The sequence below is a fragment of the Cryptomeria japonica genome, chromosome 1 (genome assembly GCF_030272615.1).
Source record: "Cryptomeria japonica chromosome 1, Sugi_1.0, whole genome shotgun sequence".
NCBI lineage: Eukaryota > Viridiplantae > Streptophyta > Pinopsida > Cupressales > Cupressaceae > Cryptomeria > Cryptomeria japonica.
The window spans coordinates 256,589,010-256,608,717 of NC_081405.1; positions in this window are offsets into that span (position 1 = coordinate 256,589,010).

Sequence of the window (19,708 nt, forward strand, 5' to 3'; positions counted from 1 at the left end):
ATCATGGAATAATACTGGTATCAAAAGCCGGTTGATGAAGAAAATGAAATTATTGCTCAACTGAAAGAGAGACCGAGAAAATTTATTGCAAAAAGAAAGGAATTAGCTCAACAGCTAAATGAGAGTCTAGACATCATAGATCAACTCTCTGAATAGAGTGGATCTAAAGAAGTTGAAGGAGCAGTGTCAGAAATCATAGAAAAGAACAAGAAGTTGACCAAAGAAGTCACACATCTCAAAAGAGAACATGAAGGTCAGGCCCTAAGAATGACTGAGATACTGGAAGCCAACATAAGTACCGATGAAAGAAAAAGGGAGGCAGAAGAAGATCTGTCAAAAGTTGAAAGAGCCACGAGGCTTGTTGAAGATGCCTTGAGAGAAAATGATGCAACCATGATTGAGGAAGATGAATAAATCTGAATTCTCACTCAAGAGAATGAATATATACATAATCATATGCATGACAACACAGAAGAAAAGGAGAAGATGATGAAAGAGATTGAACAAATCAAGAGTGAGTTAAAAACTGAAAAATGAAAGAAATGAGAAGCTGGGGAAATTCAATGAAAGCTCTGAGAAGTTAGATAAATAGTTGAAGGCTCAAAGAAGAATAAAGGAAACAACCGATCTTGGTTACCCTGGTACAGGTCCTATGGAAACTAGAGAATCATCTAAATCCAAAAAGATGAAGGTTGATAAAAGGAACCATTAAGAAGTGAAAGGTATGAATTTTTTGAAATCCTCTTGTAATCATTGTGGTAAATCGGTTCATAAGACTAACGATTGTAGAAATAAACCGGTTAGTCAAAAGAAGATGTTCACCTTTGATGGATACTGTCATAATTGTCATAAGTATGGCCACACTACTTATGAGTGTAGATCTCAATCTAGCAGTATGTCAAATAGAAAAAGATTTAATTCACATGCAATAAGTTTGGACACAAATATGAAGAATGCAGGTTCAAGTCAAATGTATCAAGATCACTATTCAAACCGATTAGTCCTAATAAAATGAGTAATCAGTTCAAAGCCACATGTTCCATGTGTGGTAATTTTGGTCATGTTGCAAAAAATTACAGAATGAGAATGGGCCACAGAATTAATTCAGGACCATGGAGGACAACTGGTATGGCAAGTTTCAATTGCCATAAGATCGGTCACTTAGCCAGAGAGTGCAGGAACTAATACTATAACCGATTTGAAGACAAGAACCGGTTTAATAAGAAGAAAGAGCAAAATGACCTAAAAGGAAAGAAGACAATTGAAGAAGAGAGAAATGAAATGAAAAAAACATGGATCAAGAAGGAAGAAAGAAAAGAAGGAGAAGGTCATTCTGAAACCAAGTCATCATCCATCTGTGATGACAGTTCCTCTTCTAACTAGGCATATTGATGCCCAGGGGGAGCACATATGGTAAGATTATCTTTATATCCCCTTTACCAGTTTAAAGTTATGTTTATCTGCATAGTTGAGAAGCATTAAAGTTAGACAAAAGTTCTTGTTTGATAAATGCCTTGTGAGTTAATTGTTTGTGTATCGGTATCTATAACTGTGTGGGGGAAAAAGTGACACTAAGCAAACATGCCCTAATTTCACTTTCAATCACACACTTGTGGAATACGAAAGAGCCTAGAGGTATCACACAATTGGCTACTTCTTTTTGTGGAAGAGAGAGCCACGGGCTACCTATTAGGATTTCTATTCCTTTGTTGCAAATGATAGATAGAATGATGCAAGTTCAACTATTAACCCTAAAGGTTAAGTATGAACTAGTAACAAGATTGCAGAATTGAGATTCAACAATGGAAAGCTGTAAACACAAGGACAAGATAAGAATGCAGATGTGTACCCAGAGTTAAAATCTGAGTGAAAATGTTCAGGACGGGGGCGCGGGTGCCACTGTCCTGATTCTGCTCCTGAAACTGTTGTTTTGCAACCTAAAAAGCTGTCGGAAAGTGCTGAAAACTTGCTGTCTGACAGAAGGACCAGGGCACCCAGTGCCCCTATCCTGGCAGGACCAGGGCACCCCACGCCCATGTCCTGGTCTCTTGCTCTGAAATTTGGTGTGTTGTTCTGTCTCCATCCGCTTCCGTCAGATCTGCAACTTGCGGCATCGTCCGAATCCTGAAACCTGCACTTATATCTGAAAAGGTATGGTGGGCGGCTATATAGGGTTTTGCCTTAGTCAAACCCCCGCTTTGGTGATTTCCACCTCCACAAATAGCCAAGTTGTATTGTAGAAGTAGTGTGTGTGCAGACCTTGTGTGTGTGCAAGATCCTAAAATGCAAGTAAGCAAACTAGAGCAACCTAGAAAGTAAACCCTAATTGCTTGTAAATTATAATGTAAATGCTCCAAATCAAGATGTAGAGTGATCTAAAGCATGAATAAAAATGATGTAATGAAGCTTATGCAAAGACATGAAAACAACATGAAATCATACCCAACCCCAAGGGAGGGGCACAAGCCAATCTTCAGTCGGTGATCCCTTATTGTTCTTCAATGCCTTCAAAGCCCTAAATGGATGAATGAAATTGACGGATGCTTGATAGATGGATGTTGAATGTTGTTGAAGTCTTCAAAGATCTGCTCTTTCACTGCATAGAAGGTCCTTGAAACCAAAATTTGGATCCTTTCAAATGAAGAAAGAGAGCTCTTATATATGAAACCCTAGGTCTTAATTTCAACTTTTGGCTAACCTAGAGATTGAATCTCCCACCAATTTCTTGGGGTTAACCTTTATTTTATGATTGGATCGTGCTCCTAAAATCTCGGGAAAAATGTCCGGGACCATGTGCACTCCGAGTGCCATGGTCCCAGCAACTTTTCACCAAATTTTCAGGGCCGTCGGATATGATGATTTTAGAGAGAATCCCGAAGTTACAGGTGATTTTGAGATGTTTTGACCCCCGAAATCAAGCCCCCAAGTTCAAAATAGGACCTAATTAGGGTTTTTGATTAAATGATGTATTGGAAGAATAAAATGAAAGGGGCACACTTTAATGAAAGGGCCCAACTTTATGATGTAGATGATGATGAAATAGAACCTTAGACTTAATTAAATTAATTAATTAAGTGCTAAAGGGGAAATGCAATGCAAAATGCAAAATGCGCCAAGGCAGGTGCTAAACTAGGTGTGAAATTGTGCCACCCTAGCAAGTGCGTACAATTTACGACGCTACAATAACAAACAACCAGTAAAAGGCAAGTTGTTGTACCTTAGGTTGTAAGTTTCAAAACTAACCACATTGTATCATTACACCATTAAATTTCAATGAATAAATAAGGAAATGTCAACACATTTTCATTTACACTGATTTCTTGTGAGCTTTCTTGAGCTCTTGTGCGAACAAAGGCGATTGAGATCTTGTTAGTATTTTTTCAGTGTGATCTAATCAAGCTATCAGTAGCCACTTCAACAAATCATCTTTATGTTGCTTTCTAATCATTGCAACTAAAATCCCTTAATAGGATGGAATTTAACAGGTCCCATTGTAAACATCCCTTAACCGGGTGTCATCTTAATTGATGATCTTAAGACCTTTAACAAGGCTACCTTTAACAGGGTAAAGGCTCTAATAGGCTTGAATCAAAATCCCTTAACCGGGTGGCACCTAATAGTGTCCTTGTAATCTCCTAACAGGGATGGCTCCTCACCAGGCCTACTCCAGAAGAGTACAAATTTTATGAGTTCCTACTCACACCGTGGTTTTCTCCCATTTGTGTTTCCACAAGATAAATCTTGGTGTCACTGTGTATCTTTTCATGCATTATTATTCTACTACAGTAGTTATTTATATTGATGAATGTTAAGTTAGTGAAAACTTAAGTTAAAAGTTTTAATTGGGTAAAACTAGTAAAGTGTTGATTCAACTGTCCCCTCTTAGCACCGGTTGGGACTAACAAATTCGTCATGCTCATGTTTTCTCAATCGAGGCATCCTTTCCTCTTTAGTCAATATGGAAGGCTTGGTAACATATTTTTCATCTTCTTAGTTGGAGAGAAAATTTTCTTCAAAGTGGATTTAGTTTCTCCACCTCTTCTATATGGTGGAATAGACATATTCTTTATCATAACTAGCCCCTTGCCTTAGTGTTTCCCACTCCTTCTCTTCACTTGTTCAAAAAAGGGGTTTACAAAGTTGGGGATCTCTGGGACTTCTCTTCAATAATTTGGTTACCTTGGCATATTGTTAAAGTTCAATTTAGCCTAAGCAACAAATATAAAGTGTTTTTGAATTTTGTGCAATCTTTAGTGCCTTTGGATTTATCTATGAAATTTTGCACTCCCATCCACTGTAGTTTCTTCAAGGACTGGTTATGGATGTCTTCTTATCCTTTTCTATTTTTTCCTATTAAAAAGTCTAATTATAGTTGCTTCCTCATATTCTATTCAAGTCTCGATTGAACTCGAAAATAAATGTAGATTCAGTGAGAATTTTTGGTCAAAACTCTCTACTCAGATTTAGAAATCAAAAGCTGGTACACATTCTCAATTAACCGCCTGGAAGATTCTACATTGCAAATTGCCTATTGGTGGCAGGTTGAAATGTATGATGGTCAGGTTGTTTAATTGCCCTTTTTGTCACAAGCAAGAAAATTTGAGACATGTTTTTTGCGGGTGTCGGTTTGTTAAAAAACTATGGGATATTGTCTTTTTAATGATTTGCCTGATATTTTTTAACACAAATTAAGTTGGAAAGAGGCTCTTCTTGGATTCGGCCTTCATGCTAACATTATCGTTGATGGTGTTAGACATGTTATTTTGTTGCATATTTGGAAAGAAAGGTGTAAGGCAATCTTTAATAACCAAAATAATCACCAGGAATTTGTATATTTAAGGCTTTACTCTGACATTTTTTATTTCCTTGCCTCTCTTTTTTCACAATTATAGGTTGAAGTTGAAAATAATTTAAAGGTCGACTTTCAAATACAAAGAATCAAATCTCAAGCCTCACAACTAGCTGGTATTGGGCAAAGGTTAAAGTTTCTATTGCAAGACTGATTGGAGTTGTTGGTCCTCTTTGCGTTGTTGTTACAACATGTTGTATTTTATTTTTTAGATCTATTGTAGCATTGTAAAGTCTCTTTCTCCTATTGTTGGTCATTATAATAACATATATACTCTGTCAAGTCTCTTCTTTTTGGCCATGTCTTCAGTTCTCGTACTCTTCCTGTCATGATGTTGGTTGCTATTGCAACATGTATACTATTGTAACTTCTTTTCTTGTTGGTCATGTCTTGAGTTTTTATTATTGTAGTTTTCAGCTACAATTTTTTTTGTAATCTTGCATTCTTTAAATAAATAAATAAAAAAATAACACAATAGAGATCATATTTTAGTTCTCATTTAAACACGAGACAAAATTTTGGTATGAGAATGTTGCTTTTCAAGAATTTGAAAGCAAGAAGATTACAACTTCACAGATAAAATATATAATTATTCAAACCTAATTCTATATTTAGATTGAATTCTTATTGTTAGGTCAACGAGAAGATCCTAAATATTTACACAAAACTGCTATCTATTAAATTTTATAAATATATATTGATCAATAATTAGTCTGTCTCATTAGATACAATAATATCACATTGGATTATTTCATTACAAAAAAAAAAATTATACATTTGTGCTAACATTTCATTACATGACAACATCACAAGCACTTTCATTACTTGATTGAGATTTCTTCAATCCTTTTCAATGAGTAAAATGGTTTGATTTGTTATCAACAAAATCAGAAAATCATCCTTGTGAACCCTTTGAACACATCATACCCTAAGGTCCTTTTCAACACCATCCTTGTTTTAGACACAATTTAAATTAAAATATAAGTAGAGGACTTAACAAGTAAAAAATGGGGCTACACTACAAATACAACCTAGTCTAGAGTAAGCCCAAATTTGAAATACAAGTTTGTTAAAGTCTAAAACTTATAAATCAAGTTTCAAAGTTTTAATTTTGATTGCCAATGTAATGTGGCATAATGTTCCTCATTAATGATGAAAAATTTATAAAAGAGGTAACCCCTTCTACACTCCTTTACTTCATTTGCATTCATTAGTTTCAACTCAATTGATTTATGTCCAATTGTACTTGATGTATCTATAAATTAGAAATATTTGAATTAATAATAGGTTGTAGAAGTAATTACTTATAATAAGATAGCGCACAAAGTTAATGAAATAAAAAGTTCGATATTAAATATCACACCAATTTCTATAAACTAAATGATTTATACAAAAGATATTATATTAAAAAATATTATACAATACTAAATCATCCTAAGATCAATCTAACAAGATGCCATTAATTCAACATGAAAACAAGATAAGATAGATAGGATTTAAAAATTTGTATTCAAGAGTTGTGTTTAAGGAAATAAAATAACAATAATTTATATAATACTATCTCCCCACCACTTTTGATGATATGATGGTGATAAACTAGGGTTTGCCAAATGCTTATGCTAGGTTTGATGACTCCAAAAGATTGGCAAGGAGAAACACCAAGTGGAAACCACCAATCCCAAGCTAGTATAAACTTAATTTTGGTGGTGCTACTAGAAGGGATAAAGTTGTTGAGGGTGCAGTCATTAGATCCACCAATGGGGATTTGGTGGCTACCTTCACTAGGAACCCGAATAGTTATACTAACAACTAGCCCGAGGGGATGGCCCTATTGTGGATAATTAAATTTTCTCTTTCTATTGGTGTTAAGGCTTTAGGTATTGAAGAGGGCTCAAAACTAATCATTGAAGTGGTGAAAGGCCAAACCAAAACTAGTTGGTCTATTGAATGAATTATTGGCGATGTGAGGAAACTCCTCCTAGGGTTGGATTTGTTTGTCATTGAACATTTTTTCAGGGAGGGGAATAGGGTTGTTGGTGCTTTAGTAGCTATGGGGATTGAAATTGATGGTATAAGGTGATAGAGAAATATCAATTGTATCCCACCACATGTTAGAACTCTCCTAGAGGGAGAGATAAAATTCAACCATAATTGAAATGGGGTTTAAGAATTTATCGATACGAATTACCGTGTTCTATATAATACTATTGTTGAACATGGATTATATTGTCAACACCCCAAAATGACAAAGGTTGGAAAAATTATGGTGATGTGAGGAATTTGAAATGGCTTAGAAGGAAGCAAGGGTTAGAGGGAAGGGGCACTTACATGGAGGGGTCCTCTTGTAATATGTTGAGGTGGCACACATGGAAATGCAAGGACCCTGTGAGTATTTCAAAGGAGGCCCTAATAATGAGATGGCATCATGATGGGATGAAAAAGGTAAAATTTTGAATCATTTTAAATTTGAGAAAGCAAAAGAAAGATTTGGTGATCTGGGCCATATTCATTACTCATCAAGGAAGGTGTTGTCTGCACAAGTGCGAATTTATGAGATGGACAAGGAGTAGGAAGGATAGTGTTGGCATACAATTTAATAATTACAACCTTTTATAGCTATTTACGCCCTCTTTTTTTATGCAATTTAGGATAATTCTAAAATTTGTGTGGGTCTTTCTAATTCAGTGGTTGAGTTTGATAGAATGGGTGAGGATAGGGTTCGAATTAAGCCAAGCAAGCATGATGAATTAAAAAATGATGCCACAATCTGGCACATTTGCTATGAGGATGGTGTGTCTTAGTTCATTGAGAGCATCAATGGCTATGGGGAGGGCTTCTATGTTCAGTTCAAAACTTTTTGGTTAGACATAAGGGTTTATGTAGGTGGAATTTCATTCAGAGTTAATGAGGAAATCATTACTCAAGTAATGAGATTTCCAACTATGGATAGAAAATGAAAGAAGACAGGTAGAGTTTCTAACAACGATAGCCTCAACCAAGTTTTTGGATGGAATGAGAGCTCAATTAAGCTACATGGTGGATTTAAAAGAGAGAAATTATTGTTCCCATGGAACCAAGTATGTCTCATGATAATGAAGTACCTTAGCTTGGAAGTCAAATTTAACCTCTTTTACTTTTACCATTTGTCATTGCTCAACCATTTTAGGAATCATAGCCTCATTTCATTCCTTTTTTTTCTTCTCAATTATTTTGAAAGCTTTGTTCATGAGGTTGTTGAGAGTGCCAAAAGCCAAGAGAAGTGGCCTATCCAACTCTATTGATATCCCTAGCCCTAGCATGAAATAATGCATCAAGTTCTCAGGTGCTATTAAAATTTCATCCTAACCAAGGTCTCCCAAATTCCCCTAAGTGATTGAGAATGATCCAAGGGACCCTAAACACAAAGCCTCTCTATTTAGCACTAGAAACAAAAAAGGCAAAAAAAACCCCTACCAAAAATCCCAAATTGACTATTCAAGAGGTTAGTGAGGAGGAGGAGGAGGACGAGGAAGCAAGTGAAGATATCAAGAAGTATAAAAATACCCCTAGAAGGTCTTTTAGGCTAGCCACCCACTCTACCAAGAAAGGAAAGTTGAAGAACCTTGTGGACTATGATACTAAGGATTAGGCAAAATTGGGTAGTGAAGATGAGAAGAAAAGGAAGAATGTGGATACAGACAAAGGGGGGCTAAAGAGGAGGAGAGGAAACCTCTAGGAATGCTGACAATTCCACCCATATTTTTGAGAGCCCAATTGACCTCGCTGAGGATATGATGCCTGATGAAATGGAGATGAACAAAGAAAAAGTAGCAGAAGGGACCTATAACTCCCAATTGGAAGGAACCTGTTCTAGATGTGAAACAAATGCCAATGAATTGGAGAAAGTTAAAGCCAAGATCTCAAGACTAGAAAGGAAACTAGGGAGTGTCTCCCAGTTCATCTTGAGGATTATGCACAGCTCTACCATCTCCTTATGTTTGATGTAAAAGAAGATCTTGGGAGCTAACAAGGAAGAGGAAGGAAATTACAAGGATCTATTCAAGTTCCTTATCGAAGATCGGTTCAATGTCCTTAACCAAGCTAGTTGCAAATTTAGCAATGGTAGCTAGGGATTATTTTACTTTAAATTTTGTTGTCGATGTTGTTAATGTCGTTTTTGACCACAGAAGGCCCCCTATTAATAATTTTACTTATATTGGTATTACTTATGTTTATTGCAGTAGGTGGTCTATTATTAAGACTTTAATTAGGATTGATAGATTGATGGATAAGAGTTCTAAAGATATTAGGTTTTTTCATATCTTCTTGATGGTTATTTTTTTATATTAGTTGGCTATTAATGTGTTGCTACTACTCTCACTATTAACTTTATGCTCATTGGGATATTGTTTATAGGGGCAACACCCTTGTTTTGTTGTTCTCTAATATAAAAAACATACTAAATAGGAAGGGTGAATATAAACTATTGAGGAATATGGTCCCTAAAATCACACATAATAGGAAATCAACATAAAGAATGTTATGCACATATATAAGATATCAATATAGATGAAATTTTACATTCCCTACTTGTAGTGATAACTCCATCTACAAATTTAAAACTCTATGAGTAGCATCTAACATAATTATACTAAATTCAATATACAAAAAATTAAAATATAGATGTTGGAATATGAATGGGCTATCATAGATTTAGAGCTCTTTATGAACCAACATAACCAATAGTGGTAAATGTGGAGTTGCAAACAAACCATCTTGAGTGTAGGGTTCTGAAAGAGCCATCATGAAAATCATCAATGTAAGGTTATGGAGAAGCCATCATAAGATAATATTATTAAAAATATACACTCTCTCAGTTTAAGCATATATCATACAAGATATAATCATGCAATGATAAGGCAAATGTGATCATGATATCATAAATTGTAAGCATAATTAGCATAATTAAATATCATATAATTGTAACTTCATCAAATCTAAATGCATAAAGTAACATAAAAGGGATGCCTCAGAGTGATAAATGCATAACACATAATATAAACAAAAATGATATGTGATACTTGAACTTAAAATGACATAATAAATAGCCCGTGAATTGAGAATAAATATTGCATAACAAAAACAATATCCACAATAAAATGAAACATACAAGACATGATAAAGGAAGAGCAAAAAAATATGGATTAATCAAAAGGCCAAATTTAAGTTAGAAAAAACAATTATACTCTTGGTGAAGTTATGAGAAAGTTTGTCAATCACTCTATAATATTGTATCATTCCAAATGAATAAGAAGAGCACAAAATTAAACATACAGAAGATGTAAAAGAAGAAGTGGAGTGGGATATTCTTCCTCCACAAGGTCATCTTCATCTCAATCATGAATAATACTACACATGCGCTTGCAACTGTAAATAGATATAAACAAGCTAAGCTAAGTCAACCTATGTATTTACACCTATAAAAAACTTTGATTAAGCATAAGGATTGATTAAAACATTGATGAATAAGCACATAAACTGTCACCAATACCAATCATTATTGGACCAAATTATGGTAGTTGTGCCACACGATGGTTGTTGATGATATGTGAGTGTTCTTGTCAATAGCATAACATTCCTTTCCAAGGAGAATTCAATAGATAATGGTTTGGGTTGAAGCTGATGGACATGAAAGGGGACACAAGCCAAACACAAGATTCAAATGTTAGTGAGTTAGATTTCAACCAAAACTAAAACATATGAAACAAAATCCTTCACATACAGATCAAGAAAGATTAAAAAGAATGCAAAGAAAGAAAGATAAAAGAAGAGAAGGAAGAGTAGTCTCCCTAAGATGCTCCATGATGCCTTTGATGTTTCTTCCTTGTCTCTCTCCTCCCCAAGATCCAAATGAGTGTATGTAGCTCTCAATTTTAGCACTAAACCATGGATGCCAATGAAGATTCAAAATGGTTGAATGAACTAAACGTCACATTTCTATGCAAATGCCTACAACAAGATTACTATGAAAAAGCTTAAGTGTTAGTGTCTATGCAGGTATAGTAACAATGCTTAAGATGTTTCCTCCTTTGCTTGAGGGTAAGGGCTCCTTTTATAGGAAAAAATGTTGATTGAATGGCCAAGATTGAGTGAGCTTGTGAAGGGATAGGATTGATTGGTTTGTGATCCATGTGATGGTTTTCAACCAAATCCCATGATGACAAGTGTCAACATGTAATGTCTTGAGAGGAGAGGAAGGGAGCATTAAAAGCACGAGGGGACATGAGGGTAACCTCATGTGGTTGGGGTTATTAGATAAATCTTTTATCCAAGGGTAAGGTTATTATCTAATGGGTAAACTTTTGTGCAAAGTTTACCCATGGTCAAGCCTTTATGAAAGGATCAAGACCCATGTGGGTTGGAGTGATGAAAGAGGAAATGCATTTAAGACTCTGTAAGAGCCTTAAATGACTTTTGAAGACTTTTGGGAGGGAATTTGGATTAGGATTGTGCAAATGTTTAGGAATGAGATTAGGCTAATTTGGAAGGGGTTAGAAGAGTGTAGAAGGGGTTTAGAGAAATCTAGAAGAATCTAGAAAGAGGTGGGTGTGGGTAAATCAGTTTTTATTAAAATAAAAATCTATTTAAATTTTCCACTTGCATTTGTAGGAGAATGCAAGTGGATGGGTTAATTTTAAATAAACGTTGATTTATTTAAAAAGGAGATTTAATTTTTAAATAAATGTTAAATTTATTTAAATAAGAAGAAGGGGGATGAATTAAATAAATTAGATTTATACTATAGTTAGTAATTAAATAAATTGATTAATTTATTTAACTAAAACAGAAGAATAGGCTAAGGTGAATTAATTAAATGTCAATTTAATTAATAGAGAAATATTTAGTCATTAAATAAATATTTAATATTCATTTAATTAATAGACAAATTTATGTGTCTACATAAGCCATATAGTTTTTTTGATGGATTATTTGGTTATGATGATTTGAGGGATTAAAGAATCATATTCATTGTGAGGGTTGGGTTGATGAGGAGATGATAGGTGTATCCATGTGGTTGGTGGATATGAAGTGGTCTAGGATTCAAGTGGGTGATTAGTAAGCCAATCGGTTTTAGCTAACTTAGTTAAAAGTAGATGTAGCGTCCTAAAATTGTGACACTTGCAATTTCGACTGCATTTGGGTCTTCACGATGGCGATGCAACACGGAACCTGAATGGAGACCCCAAAACTTGTCCACGACATCAAAAACTGCATTTTTCTAGCACCCTGCCTGATCCCTCCTTGCACCCTGTTGTCCTGGGAGGTGGGACCAGAGCGCCCAGTGCCCTGGTCCTTCAAGACCAGGGCGCCCAGTGCCTTGGTCCCCCAGGACCATGGCGCCCAGCACCCTGGTCCCTGGCCCTATTTTGGGCCCGGTCTCCTATGGGGCTTCGGGTCTTTTAGTTTGCAAATTGGAAAATATTGTTTCCTGGTCAGCCTAAGGTCAGGAAAATCAGTCTATCAACCCTAATTGGCAAGTATATAAACTACATTTTCCTCTCTCATTTGGATGGATGAAAAAAAGGCAGAAGCGATACTCAAGTATTCAAACATTCAAGCATTCAAGCATTCAAGCATTCCTTCAAGCAATTGATCATTCTAAGTCTCCATTCAAGGCTAAGTGTTGCATTCAAGACAAGGATTCAACCATTGAAGAGGAGATCACATACCACATACAACATACAACAACATCTACACCTTCGCATGTAAGAATACAAACATTCTTACAACAAGGTACTAGTACTTGTTTTGCATTATAGTCATTTACATTTACAGCATTTCTCATTTCTTGGTTAATTCCAAAACTGGGGTTTGACCTAAGGGAAAACCCCTAATCCCTAACCCCCCAATCATCTTTGCTTTTCTATGTGTAGGTTGTAGGTACACGGTTGTAATTGAAGATCTGGAATCCTTGTGCAGAGACGAACAGATCCCCCTTCGTTTCGCGGATTTTTCGGAGGACCGTGTGCACGCTGGGCGCCATCGTCCCGTCAACTTTTGCTCAAATTTGCAGGATAGTGTCGTCTCAACATTTTACTGCTAATTCCAGGTCTGCAGCTTCATCCTATATCCCTATCTCAGTTTATAAGCGAATCTTTCTCACTTTCTATGCATTCCTAGCTTAATCATTCTATCCACATTCTTTACAAAAGAGGGTAGCCTTGCTGTCTTGACCCTTGAAACTCATTTAGAATCCAATCTTACATTGCGTGAGATTGGATCTTGTGGGTTTCAACCCCTCTTTTGAATATAAAGTCTCCCCTAAGTGAAAACCGTCAATCCTAGTAACCTCCCTTCTCTCTCCTTGGAGTTGGAAGAGGGGAGAGCAACTAGGGTTCGATTTTCCGCTTTACATTTTGGTGAACCCGACGTGAACATCCTTTTTGATTATTCATGGCTAGATCTGAAAATTGGATTCCTTGATTACATTTCCGTGTTTGATCTTTTGCAAAATTTTAGAGGTTGATTGCATAAAAAAACCCTAAATTTCCTTTTTAGTAATTGAGCTTGCGAAATGTTTAATTGTTAATGCTTGTTTCAGATATACCCTTCTATTACAAACTATCAATTCACATTTGTGCTTTAATTTTGAAAATTAAGTGGTTAAGTGTCAAAACCCTAATTTTTCAAACCCTCTTGATTCAACCTTTGTCTGACAATTTCACTAATCAAAACATCTCCAAATCAGCTATAACTTTGGATTCCGCAATAAAATAATAATATCTTTCATCCCTGAAAATTTGGAAAAAAGTGGCGAGGACCGTGTGCACTCCGAGCGCCACAGTCCCTGACATTTTTTCCGAAATTTCGGGAGATTGTCGTGATTGCATTTAACAGCTTAAATCTAGAAGATTGGCTGATTTTACTGAAATTTGCTACCTCTAAATTCAAAATCTCCTCTCCCTCTCTATTGCATGAGTTTTACAACAATAAGCCCTACTTACACTATTCCCGTTAGACGAAGCCATAGAATTAAGTCTTTCTGAGGTTTAATTACCGAGGAGATGGAACCTAATTTGAATAGCCTTTTTAACGAGGACATGGGTAATTCCTCTAATCCTCCTAATGATGAAGAAGCTCTCCATGAGGTTTCTGTAGAACAACTTTCGAAATTGGATAACCAATTTGACGATTTTCGACAATGGATGTCTCAAGAATACCCCGATAGTCAATCTCTTCCTTTAATTGAGGGTCTAAAACATATGCTTCAAAGTGATAAGAATGGAATTGATATTTTGTGTGGTATTGCACACATTGTGGATTCGAATGTGATGCCTATAAAGAGTTGTGCCGAAACTTTAGGTTATACACAACCTCCCACTCAAGTCAATCATTCTATTCCTTTGACAACTTCTATTGCTAGCATACCTACCTTTACATCAAACATAATGACTACTTCTATAAAAGACATTCCTCCTATGATCACCAGTCATGGGGGCAATCCTTCCTCTTCAATTAACCCTCTGCCTTCATTCAATCCAACTTCTTCATTCATTCCTTCAATGAGTGTTCCTATTACATCTCCACAAATGAACATGACGCAAGGGGGCAATTCATTCAACCATTTCATTCCTCCTTGTAGTGTTCCTCCTTTCCAATCCTCTCCTATAAATAACTATCATAGTGTCCCGCCACCTTACTCTTTACCTTCTTTCAATAACATAACACCTCCATCTCAATCTAACACATCTAATATGAATTCTTCAACTGAAGCAACCATTAACAATCTTGCACAAACTGTCTCTTCTTTACAGCAACAAATTGCCTCTATGAATCAATCTAAGTTTAGTATGCCCACATTTGATGTTGCGAGCCCACTTTCTCTTGACATTGTTCGAGCTATCCCTCCTAAACATGTTGAAATCCTGCATTTGGAGCTTTATAATGGTAAAGGTGATCCTCTAACACATGTTAAGACTTTTCAAACAATATGTACCGATTTTGCTTATGACCAAAGGTTGCTTGCAAAACTGTTTACTAGGACATTAAGAGATAAAGCCCTACAATGGTATTGCTCGTTGCCTTCTTATTCTATTACTTCTTTCGAACAACTTGCAAATGCTTTCATTCAACAATTTCAAAACAATATAAGTCCTAAAGTTACTTTGATTGATTTAATGCATTGTAAACAAGGTGTTAAAGAAAAAGTGACTGATTTCATTGGTAGATATAAGCATTTGTATGCTCAAATCTCTTTTCCAGTGCCTGAAAATGATATTCAAAGAATCTTTATTTCTAATTTACAAAAAGATATTCGAGATAAACTTCTGTTTTCTGAGTTTACTTCTTTCCAACAGTTGTGTGCAACTCTTCACAATTATCAACTGACTGTGAGTCAAATGGAACAATCACATCCTATGGCTCCGAGTGATAAGGGTGATAGCAGTCAACAACCATTTGGAAAGTTTAAACCGAACAAAGATTCCATCAAATTCAATGAAAACATCATCAACAACAATGTGAATGCAACATCAGGTGTGCCTCCTATTTCTAAGTTTTTCAAGAAAGAAAGAAAGTATACTCCTTTGAATGAATCATTGCATAGTATTATGAATAAGTTATTGGAACAAAATGTGCTTACTCTTCCTCCTATAAGGCAAATTGATCTTGCAAAGATTAATTCACCTTATTTTGATAACAAATCTTTTTGTCAATTTCATCGTCAACCTAGGCATGATACTGAAAAATGTTTTGCTTTAAAGGGTAAAATTTAAGATTTGATTGATAATAATACTATCTCTGTTTCTGGAGTGAATGATAAAGGCAACACATCTGTAGCTCTTCCTAACCAAAATCTTCAGATTTTTACTGATCCATTACCTTCCCATACCTCTAATTCGATTGAGACTAATGATTCCTCTTTTTCATCTGATGGTCTTGTGTCTATGACTTCGAATGTGATTAACTTTGTAGAGCAGCAAGAAAACCCTAAAGAACCTTCCATCACATTTGATTCTAGTGAAACTATCAGGGCACCTGATGGTCCTTTATACATAGTTGCAAAAGTCAAGAATACACCTTGCCGTGGAGTGCTTGTTGATCCTTCATGCATGGTTAATGTTATTACAGAAGAATTTCTTTTAACTTTGCAATTGAATCAAGTGATCTATGACAAAACAGATGTGATTGTGAAATTATTTGATGCATTTTCTTCTCCTGCAATTGGTTCTATTACATTACCTATTGAAGTTCATAACAAATCCCTTGATGTGAACTTTTCTATTATTCCATCTTCCGAACAATTTCGTGTGAAGCTTGGTTATCCTTGGCTATCTTCCATGAAAGCTATTGCTTCTCCTATTCATAAGTGTTTGAAATTTCCCCATAATGGTGAAGTTGTTACTGTCAATCATAGTCTCTTTAAACCAGCTGAAAGAACTTCTAGTGTTCCTATTGATTATTTTTGGCCTAAACAATTCCAATCTCTTCCTCCGCGAAGTGATCATCTTTTCAAATCTTATCAAAAGTGGAAAACAGATATGATCCTATCTCTAAGTGAACCTAGAACACCCAAACTTGATATTCCTATCGTTCTTGAGAAGGAACTTCTTCCTTTGAAAGATAAAACTAATGTCTTTCCTCAAGAAGATTCCCAACCCATTCCTATGGATGTGACTATGTCTATGTCTAATAAACTTTCTAAAAGTAGACCTATACCTCCTCGTCATGATGGACTTGGTCTCCTTCCTAAACCAAATATTCCTCCTTTATACAAAGCAGTTCCTCCTCCTTCTTTTTATAGAGAGAAGAGACCTTCTTCTTCTCCTAGTATCCAGCCTAAGAGACCACAACCTAAACACCCAAGTGATAAGGATGAGAACATTCCTCCTCCTCAATCTTCTCTACTTCCTACTAAGACTAGATGAAATCATTCTGCACGTGAACGCCGACGAAAGCATCGTCTTAGAGCTTAGGCAGCTACTTCTCAAACTCTACAATCTCCAAAAACACCTTCAACAAGCATTATTCCATTTTCTCCAAAATCTCCTAAACATAAGATGCATGATGGTCTTGATCCTGTGCAAGTTAAAGATCCTATTTTTATAAATCTTGATGATGATATAGATGAAAATGTTATTCATGATGAAAATGTTACTTCTCTTGCTTCTGATAGTGAATATGAACTTGTTGATATTGATAACCATTTATCTAATGAATTTTCTAAAGCACTTATCCTAGCTCCTAGACAAGAACAACGTGGCTTGGAACATGAACATAGCCCTTGTTTGGCTCCATCTGCTGTGTTGGATGTTCCTCCTCTAGCATGTTCCCTGCCTTCCCGAAACATTGATCAGCAAGATCGGGGGGTAGATGACGTGCTAGACTAGTTTCATTAGCATAGCAGACTCTCTCCTCCTCTCTTTTGTTACTTCTTCTATGTGTTATTCTCATTCCTCTATTTGTTGTCCTTAGTTTTGTCTACTTGAGGATGATGCAAAGCATTGAGATCTCTTTTGGTCTCTCTCATGTTGACTCAAAAGACACATGTGTTCCCTTCTTCTAGGTGACCTTCCTTGATTGGGGAATGAAGAACAATTATGCATACATACATATGATATACATGAATTATCATACAGCATACTGACCCCAAGGAAAGCGAAGTCACCTTGTGCTTTGTGTTTTGTATCTATTATCCTTGCGTTTATCTCACACTTGGGGGCTAAATCTTTGTGATAACGTGCTCCTTTCCCTTCTCATTTCTTATGTGTATCACTACCTTAAAGTAATCACCCTCGTTGAGGCGTGTGTGATCGCTTTAACATAGGGGGCCATACACCCCATCTATCCCTTCAAGATACTTGAAAATTTCGTGGCGAACTTAGCTTTGCCTTGAAAATTTTTGGTATTTTTCTTACATGACTCATAGTGAGGGAACCTTACTACTGACAGTCATGGTTCTCCCTCGTGATCTTCCCTTTTACATTGTCAATCGAAGTCGTAAGATCCTTAGTCCACTGGGGGCTTGGTGTGTCTTGCCTCCTTGACGTGGTGAAAGTCTTTCAATGTTGTTTCCTTGTACTTTACCGGAAGTATGAGCATACGCTTATACTCCCACTAAAGTGGGGGCTAAATGTAGCGTCCTAAAATTGTGACACTTGCAATTTTGACTGCATTTGGGTCTTCACGATGGTGATGCAACACGGAACTTGAATGGAGACCCTGAAACTTGTCCACGACATCAAAAACTGCATTTTTCCAGCACCCTGCCTGATCCCTCCTTGCACCCTACTGTCCCGGGAGGTGGGACCAGAGCGCCCAGTGCCCTGGTCCTTCAAGACCAGGGCGCCCAGTGCCCTGGTCCCCCAGGACCATGGTGCCTAGTGCCCTGGTCCCTGGCCCTATTTTGGGCCCAGTCTCCTATGGGGCTTCGGGTCTTTTAGTTTGCAAATTGGAAAATATTGTTTCCTGGTCGGCCTAAGGTTGGGAAAATCAGTCTATCAACCCTAATTGGCAAGTATATAAACTACATTTTCCTCTCTCATTTGGATGGATGAAAAAAAGGCAGAAGCGATACTCAAGTATTCAAACATTCAAGCATTCAAGCATTCCTTCAAGCAATTGATCATTCTAAGTCTCCATTCAAGGCTAAGTGTTGCATTCAAGACAAGGATTCAACCATTGAAGAGGAGATCACATACCACATACAACATACAACATACAACATACAACAACATCTACACCTTCACATGTAAGAATACAAACATTCTTACAACAAGGTACTAGTACTTGTTTTGCATTACAGTCATTTACATTTACAGCATTTCTCATTTTTTGGTTAATTCCAAAACCGGGGTTTGACCTAAGGGCAAACCCCTAATCCCTAACCCCCCAATCGTATTCTCTTTTCTGTGTGTAGGTTGCAGGTACGCGGCTGTAATTGAAGATCTGGAATCCTTGTGCAGAGATGAACAGATCCCCCTTCGTTTCGCAGATTTTTTGGAGGACGGTGTGCACGCCGGGCGCCATCGTCCTGTCAACTTTTGCTCAAATTTGCAGGACAGTGCCGTCTCAACATTTTACTGCTAATTCCAGGTCTGCAGCTTCATCCTATATCCCTATCTCAGTTTATAAGCGAATCTTTCTCACTTTCTATGCATTCCTAGCTTAATCATTCTATCCACATTCTTTACAAAAGAGGGTAGCCTTGCTGTCTTGACCCTTGAAACTCATTTAGAATCCAATCTTACATTGCGTGGGATTGGATCTTGTGGGTTTCAACCCCTCTTTTGAATATAAAGTCTCCCCTAAGTGAAAACCATCAATCCTAGTAACCTCCCTTCTCTCTCCTTGGAGTTGGAAGAGGGGAGAGCAACTAGGGTTCGATTTTCTGCTTTACAGTAGATAAAAGGGAGATTTAAATAAATATAATATATTTATTTAATTTTGGCGATGAGGATGAGGGACTAGATAAATAAATATTAATGCTAAAAATAGGTTTGGGCCAATGGTATAAATAGTGATTTTATAAATTCAATAATGAAATATTATCTAAGTCATTATGAAATGAAAGTTGAATAATTAATTAAATAAACAGATATTTATTCACCCAATTATAGAAAAAATGATTGAGTGATTCTAAGTGTGTACAAAATAAATATTCCTCATTACCATGTGAAGTACTTTGCAAACACTTTTACATGTAAAATTCAAACATAATAATTGTTGATTTCTTTCTTTAGAACGATTCAAACAATTTGACTCGTTTTAAAAATGAGAAACTATAATCCCTAATACGTTTGTTCTTTTCCTCTTTTCTTGATCGATATATACTCTATTAATCATATAAATCTTTTTAGACTTATAAATATCCAATCTCTT